The sequence below is a fragment of the Eublepharis macularius genome, chromosome 4 (assembly GCF_028583425.1).
Source record: "Eublepharis macularius isolate TG4126 chromosome 4, MPM_Emac_v1.0, whole genome shotgun sequence".
Classification (NCBI taxonomy): Eukaryota; Metazoa; Chordata; class Lepidosauria; order Squamata; family Eublepharidae; genus Eublepharis; species Eublepharis macularius.
The window spans coordinates 37,377,664-37,392,500 of NC_072793.1; the positions used below are offsets into that span (position 1 = coordinate 37,377,664).

Here is a 14,837-nt window from a genome sequence, read left to right on the forward strand (position 1 = left end):
TGGCCAAGGTTCATGAGTGAAATGTGAATTTCCAGAGCAGATTGATCCAAATACTCTACAGCAGAGACCTGCTGCACTCTGGCAGCAGAGAAAATCAGCGGAGTGTCACCCGTAACCTTTGATAAGTAAGCCTCAGTCTTTCCCAGTGTGTAAGAGACTGCCCCACTCTCCTCGTTTAGGTGGCAGAAAGCAACCTGCTGCTGATTATGGAGCTTCCTGGTCCGTCAAGAAAATATGGAACGCTTCACGAATTTGCGTGTCATCCTTGCGCAGGGCCCATGCTAATCTTCTCTGTATCGTTCCAATTTTAGTATATGTACCGCCGAAGCAAGCACAAATAGCGTTGCTGCCAGGAGGGTATAAATGGGTGAAACCTCCAAATATCTTTGGACTCATGGTGAGGGAGGAAAATGAGTAGAGCAGGAAGAGCTGAGCAAGGGATTCGTCCTCCCAATGTTTCTTCCGGCCTCGGCCTTCATTGCCCCAGAGCGGAGACCAGAGTGACTTTTTTATGCGGGAGAGGCGGAGCCATGCAAATGACTTAATAGCATGCTGCAAAGAAGAAATTGCCACTTCCTCTCAAAAAACAAGTAGGAGGAGCCCTCAGTCCGGGGCCAAATCCGCTTTCTCCTCTCGGGCCTTCATATGCAAGGCCAAAACTATGGCAAGAGTGGGAATAGAATCCACATGTGGAGAGCAGGATAGATTTCATCCATCGCCTTCTCATCTCGGTCACCTTACCACTAAACGTCATGCCCGGACAAAGAGATAACCAATATGACATCATTCTATAGACAATCCACCATCATCTTCCCCAAGCTACTTCTTTAAGGGCGAGAGAATACTCAGAACAAAGAGAAACCCCAACAGATTCCATCTGATCTCCTTCACAGTTCAGTCACCTCATCGCAGAGGACTGCTTTCCTGTCTGTTTTGGTACAGGAGCAGAACATTGTTCTGCGTAATCTTAAAAGCCACTTCTCTGGCAAGGTTTCCAAGTACCCCGTGTTCGGCATTCAGAAGAAGCCTTACAAGTGTGGGATTCAAACCCACGTTTGCACAGCACACCGGATTTCTCAGCCGTCGCCTTCACCACACAGCCACCTATCCCAGCCCATGCCTCTGCTACGTCCTGCCATTCCACGTTCCAGATCAAGCCTCTCAAGACGCGTGGGAAAGTGTTTCCTCATCTACCGCACAGTCGTGGCCAAGGTTCATGAGTGAAATGTGAATTTCCAGAGCAGATTGATCCAAATACTCTACAGCAGAGACCTGCTGCACTCTGGCAGCAGAGAAAATCAGCGGAGTGTCACCCGTAACCTTTGATAAGTAAGCCTCAGTCTTTCCCAGTGTGTAAGAGACTGCCCCACTCTCCTCGTTTAGGTGGCAGAAAGCAACCTGCTGCTGATTATGGAGCTTCCTGGTCCGTCAAGAAAATATGGAACGCTTCACGAATTTGCGTGTCATCCTTGCGCAGGGGCCATGCTAATCTTCTCTGTATCGTTCCAATTTTAGTATATGTACCGCCGAAGCAAGCACAAATAGCGTTGCTGCCAGGAGGGTATAAATGGGTGAAACCTCCAAATATCTTTGGACTCATGGTGAGGGAGGAAAATGAGTAGAGCAGGAAGAGCTGAGCAAGGGATTCGTCCTCCCAATGTTTCTTCCGGCCTCGGCCTTCATTGCCCCAGAGCGGAGACCAGAGTGACTTTTTTATGCGGGAGAGGCGGAGCCATGCAAATGACTTAATAGCATGCTGCAAAGAAGAAATTGCCACTTCCTCTCAAAAAACAAGTAGGAGGAGCCCTCAGTCTGGGGCCAAATCCGCTTTCTCCTCTCGGGCCTTCATATGCAAGGCCAAAACTATGGCAAGAGTGGGAATAGAATCCACATGTGGAGAGCAGGATAGATTTCATCCATCGCCTTCTCATCTCGGTCACCTTACCACTAAACGTCATGCCCGGACAAAGAGATAACCAATATGACATCATTCTATAGACAATCCACCATCATCTTCCCCAAGCTACTTCTTTAAGGGCGAGAGAATACTCAGAACAAAGAGAAACCCCAACAGATTCCATCTGATCTCCTTCACAGTTCAGTCACCTCATCGCAGAGGACTGCTTTCCTGTCTGTTTTGGTACAGGAGCAGAACATTGTTCTGCGTAATCTTAAAAGCCACTTCTCTGGCAAGGTTTCCAAGTACCCCGTGTTCGGCATTCAGAAGAAGCCTTACAAGTGTGGGATTCAAACCCACGTTTGCACAGCACACCGGATTTCTCAGCCGTCGCCTTCACCACACAGCCACCTATCCCAGCCCATGCCTCTGCTACGTCCTGCCATTCCACGTTCCAGATCAAGCCTCTCAAGACGCGTGGGAAAGTGTTTCCTCATCTACCGCACAGTCGTGGCCAAGGTTCATGAGTGAAATGTGAATTTCCAGAGCAGATTGATCCAAATACTCTACAGCAGAGACCTGCTGCACTCTGGCAGCAGAGAAAATCAGCGGAGTGTCACCCGTAACCTTTGATAAGTAAGCCTCAGTCTTTCCCAGTGTGTAAGAGACTGCCCCACTCTCCTCGTTTAGGTGGCAGAAAGCAACCTGCTGCTGATTATGGAGCTTCCTGGTCCGTCAAGAAAATATGGAACGCTTCACGAATTTGCGTGTCATCCTTGCGCAGGGGCCATGCTAATCTTCTCTGTATCGTTCCAATTTTAGTATATGTACCGCCGAAGCAAGCACAAATAGCGTTGCTGCCAGGAGGGTATAAATGGGTGAAACCTCCAAATATCTTTGGACTCATGGTGAGGGAGGAAAATGAGTAGAGCAGGAAGAGCTGAGCAAGGGATTCATCCTCCCAATGTTTCTTCAGGCCTCGGCCTTCATTGCCCCAGAGCGGAGACCAGAGTGACTTTTTTACATGGGAGAGGCGGAGCCATGCAAATGACTTAATGGCATGCTGCAAAGAAGAAATTGCCACTTCCTCTCAAAAAACAAGTAGGAGGAGCCCTCAGTCCGGGGCCAAATCCGCTTTCTCCTCTCGGGCCTTCATATGCAAGGCCAAAACTATGGCAAGAGTGGGAATAGAATCCACATGTGGAGAGCAGGATAGATTTCATCCATCGCCTTCTCATCTCGGTCACCTTACCACTAAACGTCATGCCCGGACAAAGAGATAACCAATATGACATCATTCTATAGACAATCCACCACCATCTTCCCCAAGCTACTTCTTTAAGGGCGAGAGAATACTCAGAACAAAGAGAAACCCCAACAGATTCCATCTGATCTCCTTCACAGTTCAGTCACCTCATCGCAGCGGACTGCTTTCCTGTCTGTTTTAGTACAGGTGCAGAACATTGTTCTGCGTAATCTTAAAAGCCACTTCTCTGGCAAGGTTTCCAAGTACCCCGTGTTCGGCATTCAGAAGAAGCCTTACAAGTGTGGGATTCAAACCCACGTTTGCACAGCACACCGGATTTCTCAGCCGTCGCCTTCACCACACAGCCACCTATCACAGCCCATGCCTCTGCTACGTCCTGCCATTCCACGTTCCAGATCAAGCCTCTCAAGACGCGTGGGAAAGTGTTTCCTCATCTACCGCACAGTCGTGGCCAAGGTTCATGAGTGAAATGTGAATTTCCAGAGCAGATTGATCCAAATACTCTACAGCAGAGACCTGCTGCACTCTGGCAGCAGAGAAAATCAGCGGAGTGTCACCCGTAACCTTTGATAAGTAAGCCTCAGTCTTTCCCAGTGTGTAAGAGACTGCCCCACTCTCCTCGTTTAGGTGGCAGAAAGCAACCTGCTGCTGATTATGGAGCTTCCTGGTCCGTCAAGAAAATATGGAACGCTTCACGAATTTGCGTGTCATCCTTGCGCAGGGGCCATGCTAATCTTCTCTGTATCGTTCCAATTTTAGTATATGTACTGCTGAAGCAAGCACAAATAGCGTTGCTGCCAGGAGGGTATAAATGGGTGAAACCTCCAAATATCTTTGGACTCATGGTGAGGGAGGAAAATGAGTAGAGCAGGAAGAGCTGAGCAAGGGATTCGTTCTCCCAATGTTTCTTCCGGCCTCGGCCTTCATTGCCCCAGAGCGGAGACCAGAGTGACTTTTTTACATGGGAGAGGCGGAGCCATGCAAATGACTTAATGGCATGCTGCAAAGAAGAAATTGCCACTTCCTCTCAAAAAACAAGCAGGAGGAGCCCTCAGTCCGGGGCCAAATCCGCTTTCTCCTCTCGGGCCTTCATATGCAAGGCCAAAACTATGGCAAGAGTGGGAATAGAATCCACATGTGGAGAGCAGGATAGATTTCATCCATCGCCTTCTCATCTCGGTCACCTTACCACTAAACGTCATGCCCGGACAAAGAGATAACCAATATGACATCATTCTATAGACAATCCACCACCATCTTCCCCAAGCTACTTCTTTAAGGGCGAGAGAATACTCAGAACAAAGAGAAACCCCAACAGATTCCATCTGATCTCCTTCACAGTTCAGTCACCTCATCGCAGCGGACTGCTTTCCTGTCTGTTTTAGTACAGGTGCAGAACATTGTTCTGCGTAATCTTAAAAGCCACTTCTCTGGCAAGGTTTCCAAGTACCCCGTGTTCGGCATTCAGAAGAAGCCTTACAAGTGTGGGATTCAAACCCACGTTTGCACAGCACACCGGATTTCTCAGCCGTCGCCTTCACCACACAGCCACCTATCCCAGCCCATGCCTCTGCTACGTCCTGCCATTCCACGTTCCAGATCAAGCCTCTCAAGACGCGTGGGAAAGTGTTTCCTCATCTACCGCACAGTCGTGGCCAAGGTTCATGAGTGAAATGTGAATTTCCAGAGCAGATTGATCCAAATACTCTACAGCAGAGACCTGCTGCACTCTGGCAGCAGAGAAAATCAGCGGAGTGTCACCCGTAACCTTTGATAAGTAAGCCTCAGTCTTTCCCAGTGTGTAAGAGACTGCCCCACTCTCCTCGTTTAGGTGGCAGAAAGCAACCTGCTGCTGATTATGGAGCTTCCTGGTCCGTCAAGAAAATATGGAACGCTTCACGAATTTGCGTGTCATCCTTGCGCAGGGCCCATGCTAATCTTCTCTGTATCGTTCCAATTTTAGTATATGTACCGCCGAAGCAAGCACAAATAGCGTTGCTGCCAGGAGGGTATAAATGGGTGAAACCTCCAAATATCTTTGGACTCATGGTGAGGGAGGAAAATGAGTAGAGCAGGAAGAGCTGAGCAAGGGATTCGTTCTCCCAATGTTTCTTCCGGCCTCGGCCTTCATTGCCCCAGAGCGGAGACCAGAGTGACTTTTTTACGCGGGAGAGGCGGAGCCATGCAAATGACTTAATAGCATGCTGCAAAGAAGAAATTGCCACTTCCTCTCAAAAAACAAGCAGGAGGAGCCCTCAGTCCGGGGCCAAATCCGCTTTCTCCTCTCGGGCCTTCATATGCAAGGCCAAAACTATGGCAAGAGTGGGAATAGAATCCACATGTGGAGAGCAGGATAGATTTCATCCATCGCCTTCTCATCTCGGTCACCTTACCACTAAACGTCATGCCCGGACAAAGAGATAACCAATATGACGATCATTCTATAGACAATCCACCACCATCTTCCCCAAGCTACTTCTTTAAGGGTGAGAGAATACTCAGAACAAAGAGAAACCCCGACAGATTCCATCTGATCTCCTTCACAGTTCAGTCACCTCATCGCAGAGGACTGCTTTCCTGTCTGTTTTGGTACAGGAGCAGAACATTGTTCTGCGTAATCTTAAAAGCCACTTCTCTGGCAAGGTTTCCAAGTACCCCGTGTTCGGCATTCAGAAGAAGCCTTACAAGTGTGGGATTCAAACCCACGTTTGCACAGCACACCGGATTTCTCAGCCGTCGCCTTCACCACACAGCCACCTATCCCAGCCCATGCCTCTGCTACGTCCTGCCATTCCACGTTCCAGATCAAGCCTCTCAAGACGCGTGGGAAAGTGTTTCCTCATCTACCGCACAGTCGTGGCCAAGGTTCATGAGTGAAATGTGAATTTCCAGAGCAGATTGATCCAAATACTCTACAGCAGAGACCTGCTGCACTCTGGCAGCAGAGAAAATCAGCGGAGTGTCACCCGTAACCTTTGATATTTAAGCCTCAGTCTTTCCCAGTGTGTAAGAGACTGCCCCACTCTCCTCGTTTAGGTGGCAGAAAGCAACCTGCTGCTGATTATGGAGCTTCCTGGTCCGTCAAGAAAATATGGAACGCTTCACGAATTTGCGTGTCATCCTTGCGCAGGGGCCATGCTAATCTTCTCTGTATCGTTCCAATTTTAGTATATGTACCGCCGAAGCAAGCACAAATAGCGTTGCTGCCAGGAGGGTATAAATGGGTGAAACCTCCAAATATCTTTGGACTCATGGTGAGGGAGGAAAATGAGTAGAGCAGGAAGAGCTGAGCAAGGGATTCATCCTCCCAATGTTTCTTCAGGCCTCGGCCTTCATTGCCCCAGAGCGGAGACCAGAGTGACTTTTTTACATGGGAGAGGCGGAGCCATGCAAATGACTTAATGGCATGCTGCAAAGAAGAAATTGCCACTTCCTCTCAAAAAACAAGCAGGAGGAGCCCTCAGTCCGGGGCCAAATCCGCTTTCTCCTCTCGGGCCTTCATATGCAAGGCCAAAACTATGGCAAGAGTGGGAATAGAATCCACATGTGGAGAGCAGGATAGATTTCATCCATCGCCTTCTCATCTCGGTCACCTTACCACTAAACGTCATGCCCGGACAAAGAGATAACCAATATGACGATCATTCTATAGACAATCCACCACCATCTTCCCCAAGCTACTTCTTTAAGGGCGAGAGAATACTCAGAACAAAGAGAAACCCCAACAGATTCCATCTGATCTCCTTCACAGTTCAGTCACCTCATCGCAGCGGACTGCTTTCCTGTCTGTTTTAGTACAGGTGCAGAACATTGTTCTGCGTAATCTTAAAAGCCACTTCTCTGGCAAGGTTTCCAAGTACCCCGTGTTCGGCATTCAGAAGAAGCCTTACAAGTGTGGGATTCAAACCCACGTTTGCACAGCACACCGGATTTCTCAGCCGTCGCCTTCACCACACAGCCACCTATCCCAGCCCATGCCTCTGCTACGTCCTGCCATTCCACGTTCCAGATCAAGCCTCTCAAGACGCGTGGGAAAGTGTTTCCTCATCTACCGCACAGTCGTGGCCAAGGTTCATGAGTGAAATGTGAATTTCCAGAGCAGATTGATCCAAATACTCTACAGCAGAGACCTGCTGCACTCTGGCAGCAGAGAAAATCAGCGGAGTGTCACCCGTAACCTTTGATAAGTAAGCCTCAGTCTTTCCCAGTGTGTAAGAGACTGCCCCACTCTCCTCGTTTAGGTGGCAGAAAGCAACCTGCTGCTGATTATGGAGCTTCCTGGTCCGTCAAGAAAATATGGAACGCTTCACGAATTTGCGTGTCATCCTTGCGCAGGGGCCATGCTAATCTTCTCTGTATCGTTCCAATTTTAGTATATGTACCGCCGAAGCAAGCACAAATAGCGTTGCTGCCAGGAGGGTATAAATGGGTGAAACCTCCAAATATCTTTGGACTCATGGTGAGGGAGGAAAATGAGTAGAGCAGGAAGAGCTGAGCAAGGGATTCGTCCTCCCAATGTTTCTTCAGGCCTCGGCCTTCATTGCCCCAGAGCGGAGACCAGAGTGACTTTTTTACATGGGAGAGGCGGAGCCATGCAAATGACTTAATGGCATGCTGCAAAGAAGAAATTGCCACTTCCTCTCAAAAAACAAGTAGGAGGAGCCCTCAGTCCGGGGCCAAATCCGCTTTCTCCTCTCGGGCCTTCATATGCAAGGCCAAAACTATGGCAAGAGTGGGAATAGAATCCACATGTGGAGAGTAGGATAGATTTCATCCATCGCCTTCTCATCTCGGTCACCTTACCACTAAACGTCATGCCCGGACAAAGAGATAACCAATATGACGATCATTCTATAGACAATCCACCACCATCTTCCCCAAGCTACTTCTTTAAGGGCGAGAGAATACTCAGAACAAAGAGAAACCCCAACAGATTCCATCTGATCTCCTTCACAGTTCAGTCACCTCATCGCAGCGGACTGCTTTCCTGTCTGTTTTAGTACAGGTGCAGAACATTGTTCTGCGTAATCTTAAAAGCCACTTCTCTGGCAAGGTTTCCAAGTACCCCGTGTTCGGCATTCAGAAGAAGCCTTACAAGTGTGGGATTCAAACCCACGTTTGCACAGCACACCGGATTTCTCAGCCGTCGCCTTCACCACACAGCCACCTATCCCAGCCCATGCCTCTGCTACGTCCTGCCATTCCACGTTCCAGATCAAGCCTCTCAAGACGCGTGGGAAAGTGTTTCCTCATCTACCGCACAGTCGTGGCCAAGGTTCATGAGTGAAATGTGAATTTCCAGAGCAGATTGATCCAAATACTCTACAGCAGAGACCTGCTGCACTCTGGCAGCAGAGAAAATCAGCGGAGTGTCACCCGTAACCTTTGATAAGTAAGCCTCAGTCTTTCCCAGTGTGTAAGAGACTGCCCCACTCTCCTCGTTTAGGTGGCAGAAAGCAACCTGCTGCTGATTATGGAGCTTCCTGGTCCGTCAAGAAAATATGGAACGCTTCACGAATTTGCGTGTCATCCTTGCGCAGGGGCCATGCTAATCTTCTCTGTATCGTTCCAATTTTAGTATATGTACCGCCGAAGCAAGCACAAATAGCGTTGCTGCCAGGAGGGTATAAATGGGTGAAACCTCCAAATATCTTTGGACTCATGGTGAGGGAGGAAATTGAGTAGAGCAGGAAGAGCTGAGCAAGGGATTCGTTCTCCCAATGTTTCTTCCGGCCTCGGCCTTCATTGCCCCAGAGCGGAGACCAGAGTGACTTTTTTACGCGGGAGAGGCGGAGCCATGCAAATGACTTAATAGCATGCTGCAAAGAAGAAATTGCCACTTCCTCTCAAAAAACAAGCAGGAGGAGCCCTCAGTCCGGGGCCAAATCCGCTTTCTCCTCTCGGGCCTTCATATGCAAGGCCAAAACTATGGCAAGAGTGGGAATAGAATCCACATGTGGAGAGCAGGATAGATTTCATCCATCGCCTTCTCATCTCGGTCACCTTACCACTAAACGTCATGCCCGGACAAAGAGATAACCAATATGACGATCATTCTATAGACAATCCACCACCATCTTCCCCAAGCTACTTCTTTAAGGGCGAGAGAATACTCAGAACAAAGAGAAACCCCAACAGATTCCATCTGATCTCCTTCACAGTTCAGTCACCTCATCGCAGAGGACTGCTTTCCTGTCTGTTTTGGTACAGGAGCAGAACATTGTTCTGCGTAATCTTAAAAGCCACTTCTCTGGCAAGGTTTCCAAGTACCCCGTGTTCGGCATTCAGAAGAAGCCTTACAAGTGTGGGATTCAAACCCACGTTTGCACAGCACACCGGATTTCTCAGCCGTCGCCTTCACCACACAGCCACCTATCCCAGCCCATGCCTCTGCTACGTCCTGCCATTCCACGTTCCAGATCAAGCCTCTCAAGACGCGTGGGAAAGTGTTTCCTCATCTACCGCACAGTCGTGGCCAAGGTTCATGAGTGAAATGTGAATTTCCAGAGCAGATTGATCCAAATACTCTACAGCAGAGACCTGCTGCACTCTGGCAGCAGAGAAAATCAGCGGAGTGTCACCCGTAACCTTTGATATTTAAGCCTCAGTCTTTCCCAGTGTGTAAGAGACTGCCCCACTCTCCTCGTTTAGGTGGCAGAAAGCAACCTGCTGCTGATTATGGAGCTTCCTGGTCCGTCAAGAAAATATGGAACGCTTCACGAATTTGCGTGTCATCCTTGCGCAGGGGCCATGCTAATCTTCTCTGTATCGTTCCAATTTTAGTATATGTACCGCCGAAGCAAGCACAAATAGCGTTGCTGCCAGGAGGGTATAAATGGGTGAAACCTCCAAATATCTTTGGACTCATGGTGAGGGAGGAAAATGAGTAGAGCAGGAAGAGCTGAGCAAGGGATTCATCCTCCCAATGTTTCTTCAGGCCTCGGCCTTCATTGCCCCAGAGCGGAGACCAGAGTGACTTTTTTACATGGGAGAGGCGGAGCCATGCAAATGACTTAATGGCATGCTGCAAAGAAGAAATTGCCACTTCCTCTCAAAAAACAAGCAGGAGGAGCCCTCAGTCCGGGGCCAAATCCGCTTTCTCCTCTCGGGCCTTCATATGCAAGGCCAAAACTATGGCAAGAGTGGGAATAGAATCCACATGTGGAGAGCAGGATAGATTTCATCCATCGCCTTCTCATCTCGGTCACCTTACCACTAAACGTCATGCCCGGACAAAGAGATAACCAATATGACGATCATTCTATAGACAATCCACCACCATCTTCCCCAAGCTACTTCTTTAAGGGCGAGAGAATACTCAGAACAAAGAGAAACCCCAACAGATTCCATCTGATCTCCTTCACAGTTCAGTCACCTCATCGCAGCGGACTGCTTTCCTGTCTGTTTTAGTACAGGTGCAGAACATTGTTCTGCGTAATCTTAAAAGCCACTTCTCTGGCAAGGTTTCCAAGTACCCCGTGTTCGGCATTCAGAAGAAGCCTTACAAGTGTGGGATTCAAACCCACGTTTGCACAGCACACCGGATTTCTCAGCCGTCGCCTTCACCACACAGCCACCTATCCCAGCCCATGCCTCTGCTACGTCCTGCCATTCCACGTTCCAGATCAAGCCTCTCAAGACGCGTGGGAAAGTGTTTCCTCATCTACCGCACAGTCGTGGCCAAGGTTCATGAGTGAAATGTGAATTTCCAGAGCAGATTGATCCAAATACTCTACAGCAGAGACCTGCTGCACTCTGGCAGCAGAGAAAATCAGCGGAGTGTCACCCGTAACCTTTGATAAGTAAGCCTCAGTCTTTCCCAGTGTGTAAGAGACTGCCCCACTCTCCTCGTTTAGGTGGCAGAAAGCAACCTGCTGCTGATTATGGAGCTTCCTGGTCCGTCAAGAAAATATGGAACGCTTCACGAATTTGCGTGTCATCCTTGCGCAGGGGCCATGCTAATCTTCTCTGTATCGTTCCAATTTTAGTATATGTACCGCCGAAGCAAGCACAAATAGCGTTGCTGCCAGGAGGGTATAAATGGGTGAAACCTCCAAATATCTTTGGACTCATGGTGAGGGAGGAAAATGAGTAGAGCAGGAAGAGCTGAGCAAGGGATTCGTCCTCCCAATGTTTCTTCAGGCCTCGGCCTTCATTGCCCCAGAGCGGAGACCAGAGTGACTTTTTTACATGGGAGAGGCGGAGCCATGCAAATGACTTAATGGCATGCTGCAAAGAAGAAATTGCCACTTCCTCTCAAAAAACAAGTAGGAGGAGCCCTCAGTCCGGGGCCAAATCCGCTTTCTCCTCTCGGGCCTTCATATGCAAGGCCAAAACTATGGCAAGAGTGGGAATAGAATCCACATGTGGAGAGCAGGATAGATTTCATCCATCGCCTTCTCATCTCGGTCACCTTACCACTAAACGTCATGCCCGGACAAAGAGATAACCAATATGACGATCATTCTATAGACAATCCACCACCATCTTCCCCAAGCTACTTCTTTAAGGGCGAGAGAATACTCAGAACAAAGAGAAACCCCAACAGATTCCATCTGATCTCCTTCACAGTTCAGTCACCTCATCGCAGCGGACTGCTTTCCTGTCTGTTTTAGTACAGGTGCAGAACATTGTTCTGCGTAATCTTAAAAGCCACTTCTCTGGCAAGGTTTCCAAGTACCCCGTGTTCGGCATTCAGAAGAAGCCTTACAAGTGTGGGATTCAAACCCACGTTTGCACAGCACACCGGATTTCTCAGCCGTCGCCTTCACCACACAGCCACCTATCCCAGCCCATGCCTCTGCTACGTCCTGCCATTCCACGTTCCAGATCAAGCCTCTCAAGACGCGTGGGAAAGTGTTTCCTCATCTACCGCACAGTCGTGGCCAAGGTTCATGAGTGAAATGTGAATTTCCAGAGCAGATTGATCCAAATACTCTACAGCAGAGACCTGCTGCACTCTGGCAGCAGAGAAAATCAGCGGAGTGTCACCCGTAACCTTTGATAAGTAAGCCTCAGTCTTTCCCAGTGTGTAAGAGACTGCCCCACTCTCCTCGTTTAGGTGGCAGAAAGCAACCTGCTGCTGATTATGGAGCTTCCTGGTCCGTCAAGAAAATATGGAACGCTTCACGAATTTGCGTGTCATCCTTGCGCAGGGGCCATGCTAATCTTCTCTGTATCGTTCCAATTTTAGTATATGTACCGCCGAAGCAAGCACAAATAGCGTTGCTGCCAGGAGGGTATAAATGGGTGAAACCTCCAAATATCTTTGGACTCATGGTGAGGGAGGAAAATGAGTAGAGCAGGAAGAGCTGAGCAAGGGATTCGTTCTCCCAATGTTTCTTCCGGCCTCGGCCTTCATTGCCCCAGAGCGGAGACCAGAGTGACTTTTTTACGCGGGAGAGGCGGAGCCATGCAAATGACTTAATAGCATGCTGCAAAGAAGAAATTGCCACTTCCTCTCAAAAAACAAGCAGGAGGAGCCCTCAGTCCGGGGCCAAATCCGCTTTCTCCTCTCGGGCCTTCATATGCAAGGCCAAAACTATGGCAAGAGTGGGAATAGAATCCACATGTGGAGAGCAGGATAGATTTCATCCATCGCCTTCTCATCTCGGTCACCTTACCACTAAACGTCATGCCCGGACAAAGAGATAACCAATATGACGATCATTCTATAGACAATCCACCACCATCTTCCCCAAGCTACTTCTTTAAGGGCGAGAGAATACTCAGAACAAAGAGAAACCCCAACAGATTCCATCTGATCTCCTTCACAGTTCAGTCACCTCATCGCAGAGGACTGCTTTCCTGTCTGTTTTGGTACAGGAGCAGAACATTGTTCTGCGTAATCTTAAAAGCCACTTCTCTGGCAAGGTTTCCAAGTACCCCGTGTTCGGCATTCAGAAGAAGCCTTACAAGTGTGGGATTCAAACCCACGTTTGCACAGCACACCGGATTTCTCAGCCGTCGCCTTCACCACACAGCCACCTATCCCAGCCCATGCCTCTGCTACGTCCTGCCATTCCACGTTCCAGATCAAGCCTCTCAAGACGCGTGGGAAAGTGTTTCCTCATCTACCGCACAGTCGTGGCCAAGGTTCATGAGTGAAATGTGAATTTCCAGAGCAGATTGATCCAAATACTCTACAGCAGAGACCTGCTGCACTCTGGCAGCAGAGAAAATCAGCGGAGTGTCACCCGTAACCTTTGATAAGTAAGCCTCAGTCTTTCCCAGTGTGTAAGAGACTGCCCCACTCTCCTCGTTTAGGTGGCAGAAAGCAACCTGCTGCTGATTATGGAGCTTCCTGGTCCGTCAAGAAAATATGGAACGCTTCACGAATTTGCGTGTCATCCTTGCGCAGGGGCCATGCTAATCTTCTCTGTATCGTTCCAATTTTAGTATATGTACCGCCGAAGCAAGCACAAATAGCGTTGCTGCCAGGAGGGTATAAATGGGTGAAACCTCCAAATATCTTTGGACTCATGGTGAGGGAGGAAAATGAGTAGAGCAGGAAGAGCTGAGCAAGGGATTCATCCTCCCAATGTTTCTTCAGGCCTCGGCCTTCATTGCCCCAGAGCGGAGACCAGAGTGACTTTTTTACATGGGAGAGGCGGAGCCATGCAAATGACTTAATGGCATGCTGCAAAGAAGAAATTGCCACTTCCTCTCAAAAAACAAGCAGGAGGAGCCCTCAGTCCGGGGCCAAATCCGCTTTCTCCTCTCGGGCCTTCATATGCAAGGCCAAAACTATGGCAAGAGTGGGAATAGAATCCACATGTGGAGAGCAGGATAGATTTCATCCATCGCCTTCTCATCTCGGTCACCTTACCACTAAACGTCATGCCCGGACAAAGAGATAACCAATATGACGATCATTCTATAGACAATCCACCACCATCTTCCCCAAGCTACTTCTTTAAGGGCGAGAGAATACTCAGAACAAAGAGAAACCCCGACAGATTCCATCTGATCTCCTTCACAGTTCAGTCACCTCATCGCAGAGGACTGCTTTCCTGTCTGTTTTGGTACAGGAGCAGAACATTGTTCTGCGTAATCTTAAAAGCCACTTCTCTGGCAAGGTTTCCAAGTACCCCGTGTTCGGCATTCAGAAGAAGCCTTACAAGTGTGGGATTCGAACCCACGTTTGCACAGCACACCGGATTTCTCAGCCGTCGCCTTCACCACACAGCCACCTATCCCAGCCCATGCCTCTGCTACGTCCTGCCATTCCACGTTCCAGATCAAGCCTCTCAAGACGCGTGGGAAAGTGTTTCCTCATCTACCGCACAGTCGTGGCCAAGGTTCATGAGTGAAATGTGAATTTCCAGAGCAGATTGATCCAAATACTCTACAGCAGAGACCTGCTGCACTCTGGCAGCAGAGAAAATCAGCGGAGTGTCACCCGTAACCTTTGATAAGTAAGCCTCAGTCTTTCCCAGTGTGTAAGAGACTGCCCCACTCTCCTCGTTTAGGTGGCAGAAAGCAACCTGCTGCTGATTATGGAGCTTCCTGGTCCGTCAAGAAAATATGGAACGCTTCACGAATTTGCGTGTCATCCTTGCGCAGGGGCCATGCTAATCTTCTCTGTATCGTTCCAATTTTAGTATATGTACCGCCGAAGCAAGCACAAATAGCGTTGCTGCCAGGAGGGTATAAATGGGTGAAACCTCCAAA

The 14,837-nt window shown here is 49.0% G+C and overlaps 13 non-coding genes across 13 annotated transcripts; all 13 read right to left on the reverse strand.

Moving 5' to 3' along the window:
* Window positions 1–228: 228 nt before the first annotated feature.
* Window positions 229–335, reverse strand: LOC129329481 (U6 spliceosomal RNA). The gene has a single exon (XR_008596975.1). It is a non-coding gene; the product is annotated as a U6 spliceosomal RNA (small nuclear RNA).
* A 1,097-nt stretch (window positions 336–1,432) lies between these two features.
* On the reverse strand, window positions 1,433–1,539 carry LOC129329463 (U6 spliceosomal RNA). The gene has a single exon (XR_008596957.1). It is a non-coding gene; the product is annotated as a U6 spliceosomal RNA (small nuclear RNA).
* A 1,097-nt stretch (window positions 1,540–2,636) lies between these two features.
* Window positions 2,637–2,743, reverse strand: LOC129329464 (U6 spliceosomal RNA). The gene has a single exon (XR_008596958.1). It is a non-coding gene; the product is annotated as a U6 spliceosomal RNA (small nuclear RNA).
* A 1,097-nt stretch (window positions 2,744–3,840) lies between these two features.
* On the reverse strand, window positions 3,841–3,947 carry LOC129329462 (U6 spliceosomal RNA). The gene has a single exon (XR_008596956.1). It is a non-coding gene; the product is annotated as a U6 spliceosomal RNA (small nuclear RNA).
* A 1,097-nt stretch (window positions 3,948–5,044) lies between these two features.
* On the reverse strand, window positions 5,045–5,151 carry LOC129329482 (U6 spliceosomal RNA). The gene has a single exon (XR_008596976.1). It is a non-coding gene; the product is annotated as a U6 spliceosomal RNA (small nuclear RNA).
* Window positions 5,152–6,249: 1,098 nt separating this feature from the next.
* LOC129329465 (U6 spliceosomal RNA) lies at window positions 6,250–6,356 on the reverse strand. The gene has a single exon (XR_008596959.1). It is a non-coding gene; the product is annotated as a U6 spliceosomal RNA (small nuclear RNA).
* Window positions 6,357–7,454: 1,098 nt separating this feature from the next.
* On the reverse strand, window positions 7,455–7,561 carry LOC129329466 (U6 spliceosomal RNA). The gene has a single exon (XR_008596960.1). It is a non-coding gene; the product is annotated as a U6 spliceosomal RNA (small nuclear RNA).
* Window positions 7,562–8,659: 1,098 nt separating this feature from the next.
* Window positions 8,660–8,766, reverse strand: LOC129329467 (U6 spliceosomal RNA). Its single transcript, XR_008596961.1, has one exon. It is a non-coding gene; the product is annotated as a U6 spliceosomal RNA (small nuclear RNA).
* A 1,098-nt stretch (window positions 8,767–9,864) lies between these two features.
* LOC129329468 (U6 spliceosomal RNA) lies at window positions 9,865–9,971 on the reverse strand. The gene has a single exon (XR_008596962.1). It is a non-coding gene; the product is annotated as a U6 spliceosomal RNA (small nuclear RNA).
* A 1,098-nt stretch (window positions 9,972–11,069) lies between these two features.
* On the reverse strand, window positions 11,070–11,176 carry LOC129329469 (U6 spliceosomal RNA). The gene has a single exon (XR_008596963.1). It is a non-coding gene; the product is annotated as a U6 spliceosomal RNA (small nuclear RNA).
* Window positions 11,177–12,274: 1,098 nt separating this feature from the next.
* On the reverse strand, window positions 12,275–12,381 carry LOC129329470 (U6 spliceosomal RNA). The gene has a single exon (XR_008596964.1). It is a non-coding gene; the product is annotated as a U6 spliceosomal RNA (small nuclear RNA).
* Window positions 12,382–13,479: 1,098 nt separating this feature from the next.
* Window positions 13,480–13,586, reverse strand: LOC129329471 (U6 spliceosomal RNA). The gene has a single exon (XR_008596965.1). It is a non-coding gene; the product is annotated as a U6 spliceosomal RNA (small nuclear RNA).
* A 1,098-nt stretch (window positions 13,587–14,684) lies between these two features.
* Window positions 14,685–14,791, reverse strand: LOC129329472 (U6 spliceosomal RNA). Its single transcript, XR_008596966.1, has one exon. It is a non-coding gene; the product is annotated as a U6 spliceosomal RNA (small nuclear RNA).
* Between the last annotated feature and the right edge of the window lie 46 nt (window positions 14,792–14,837).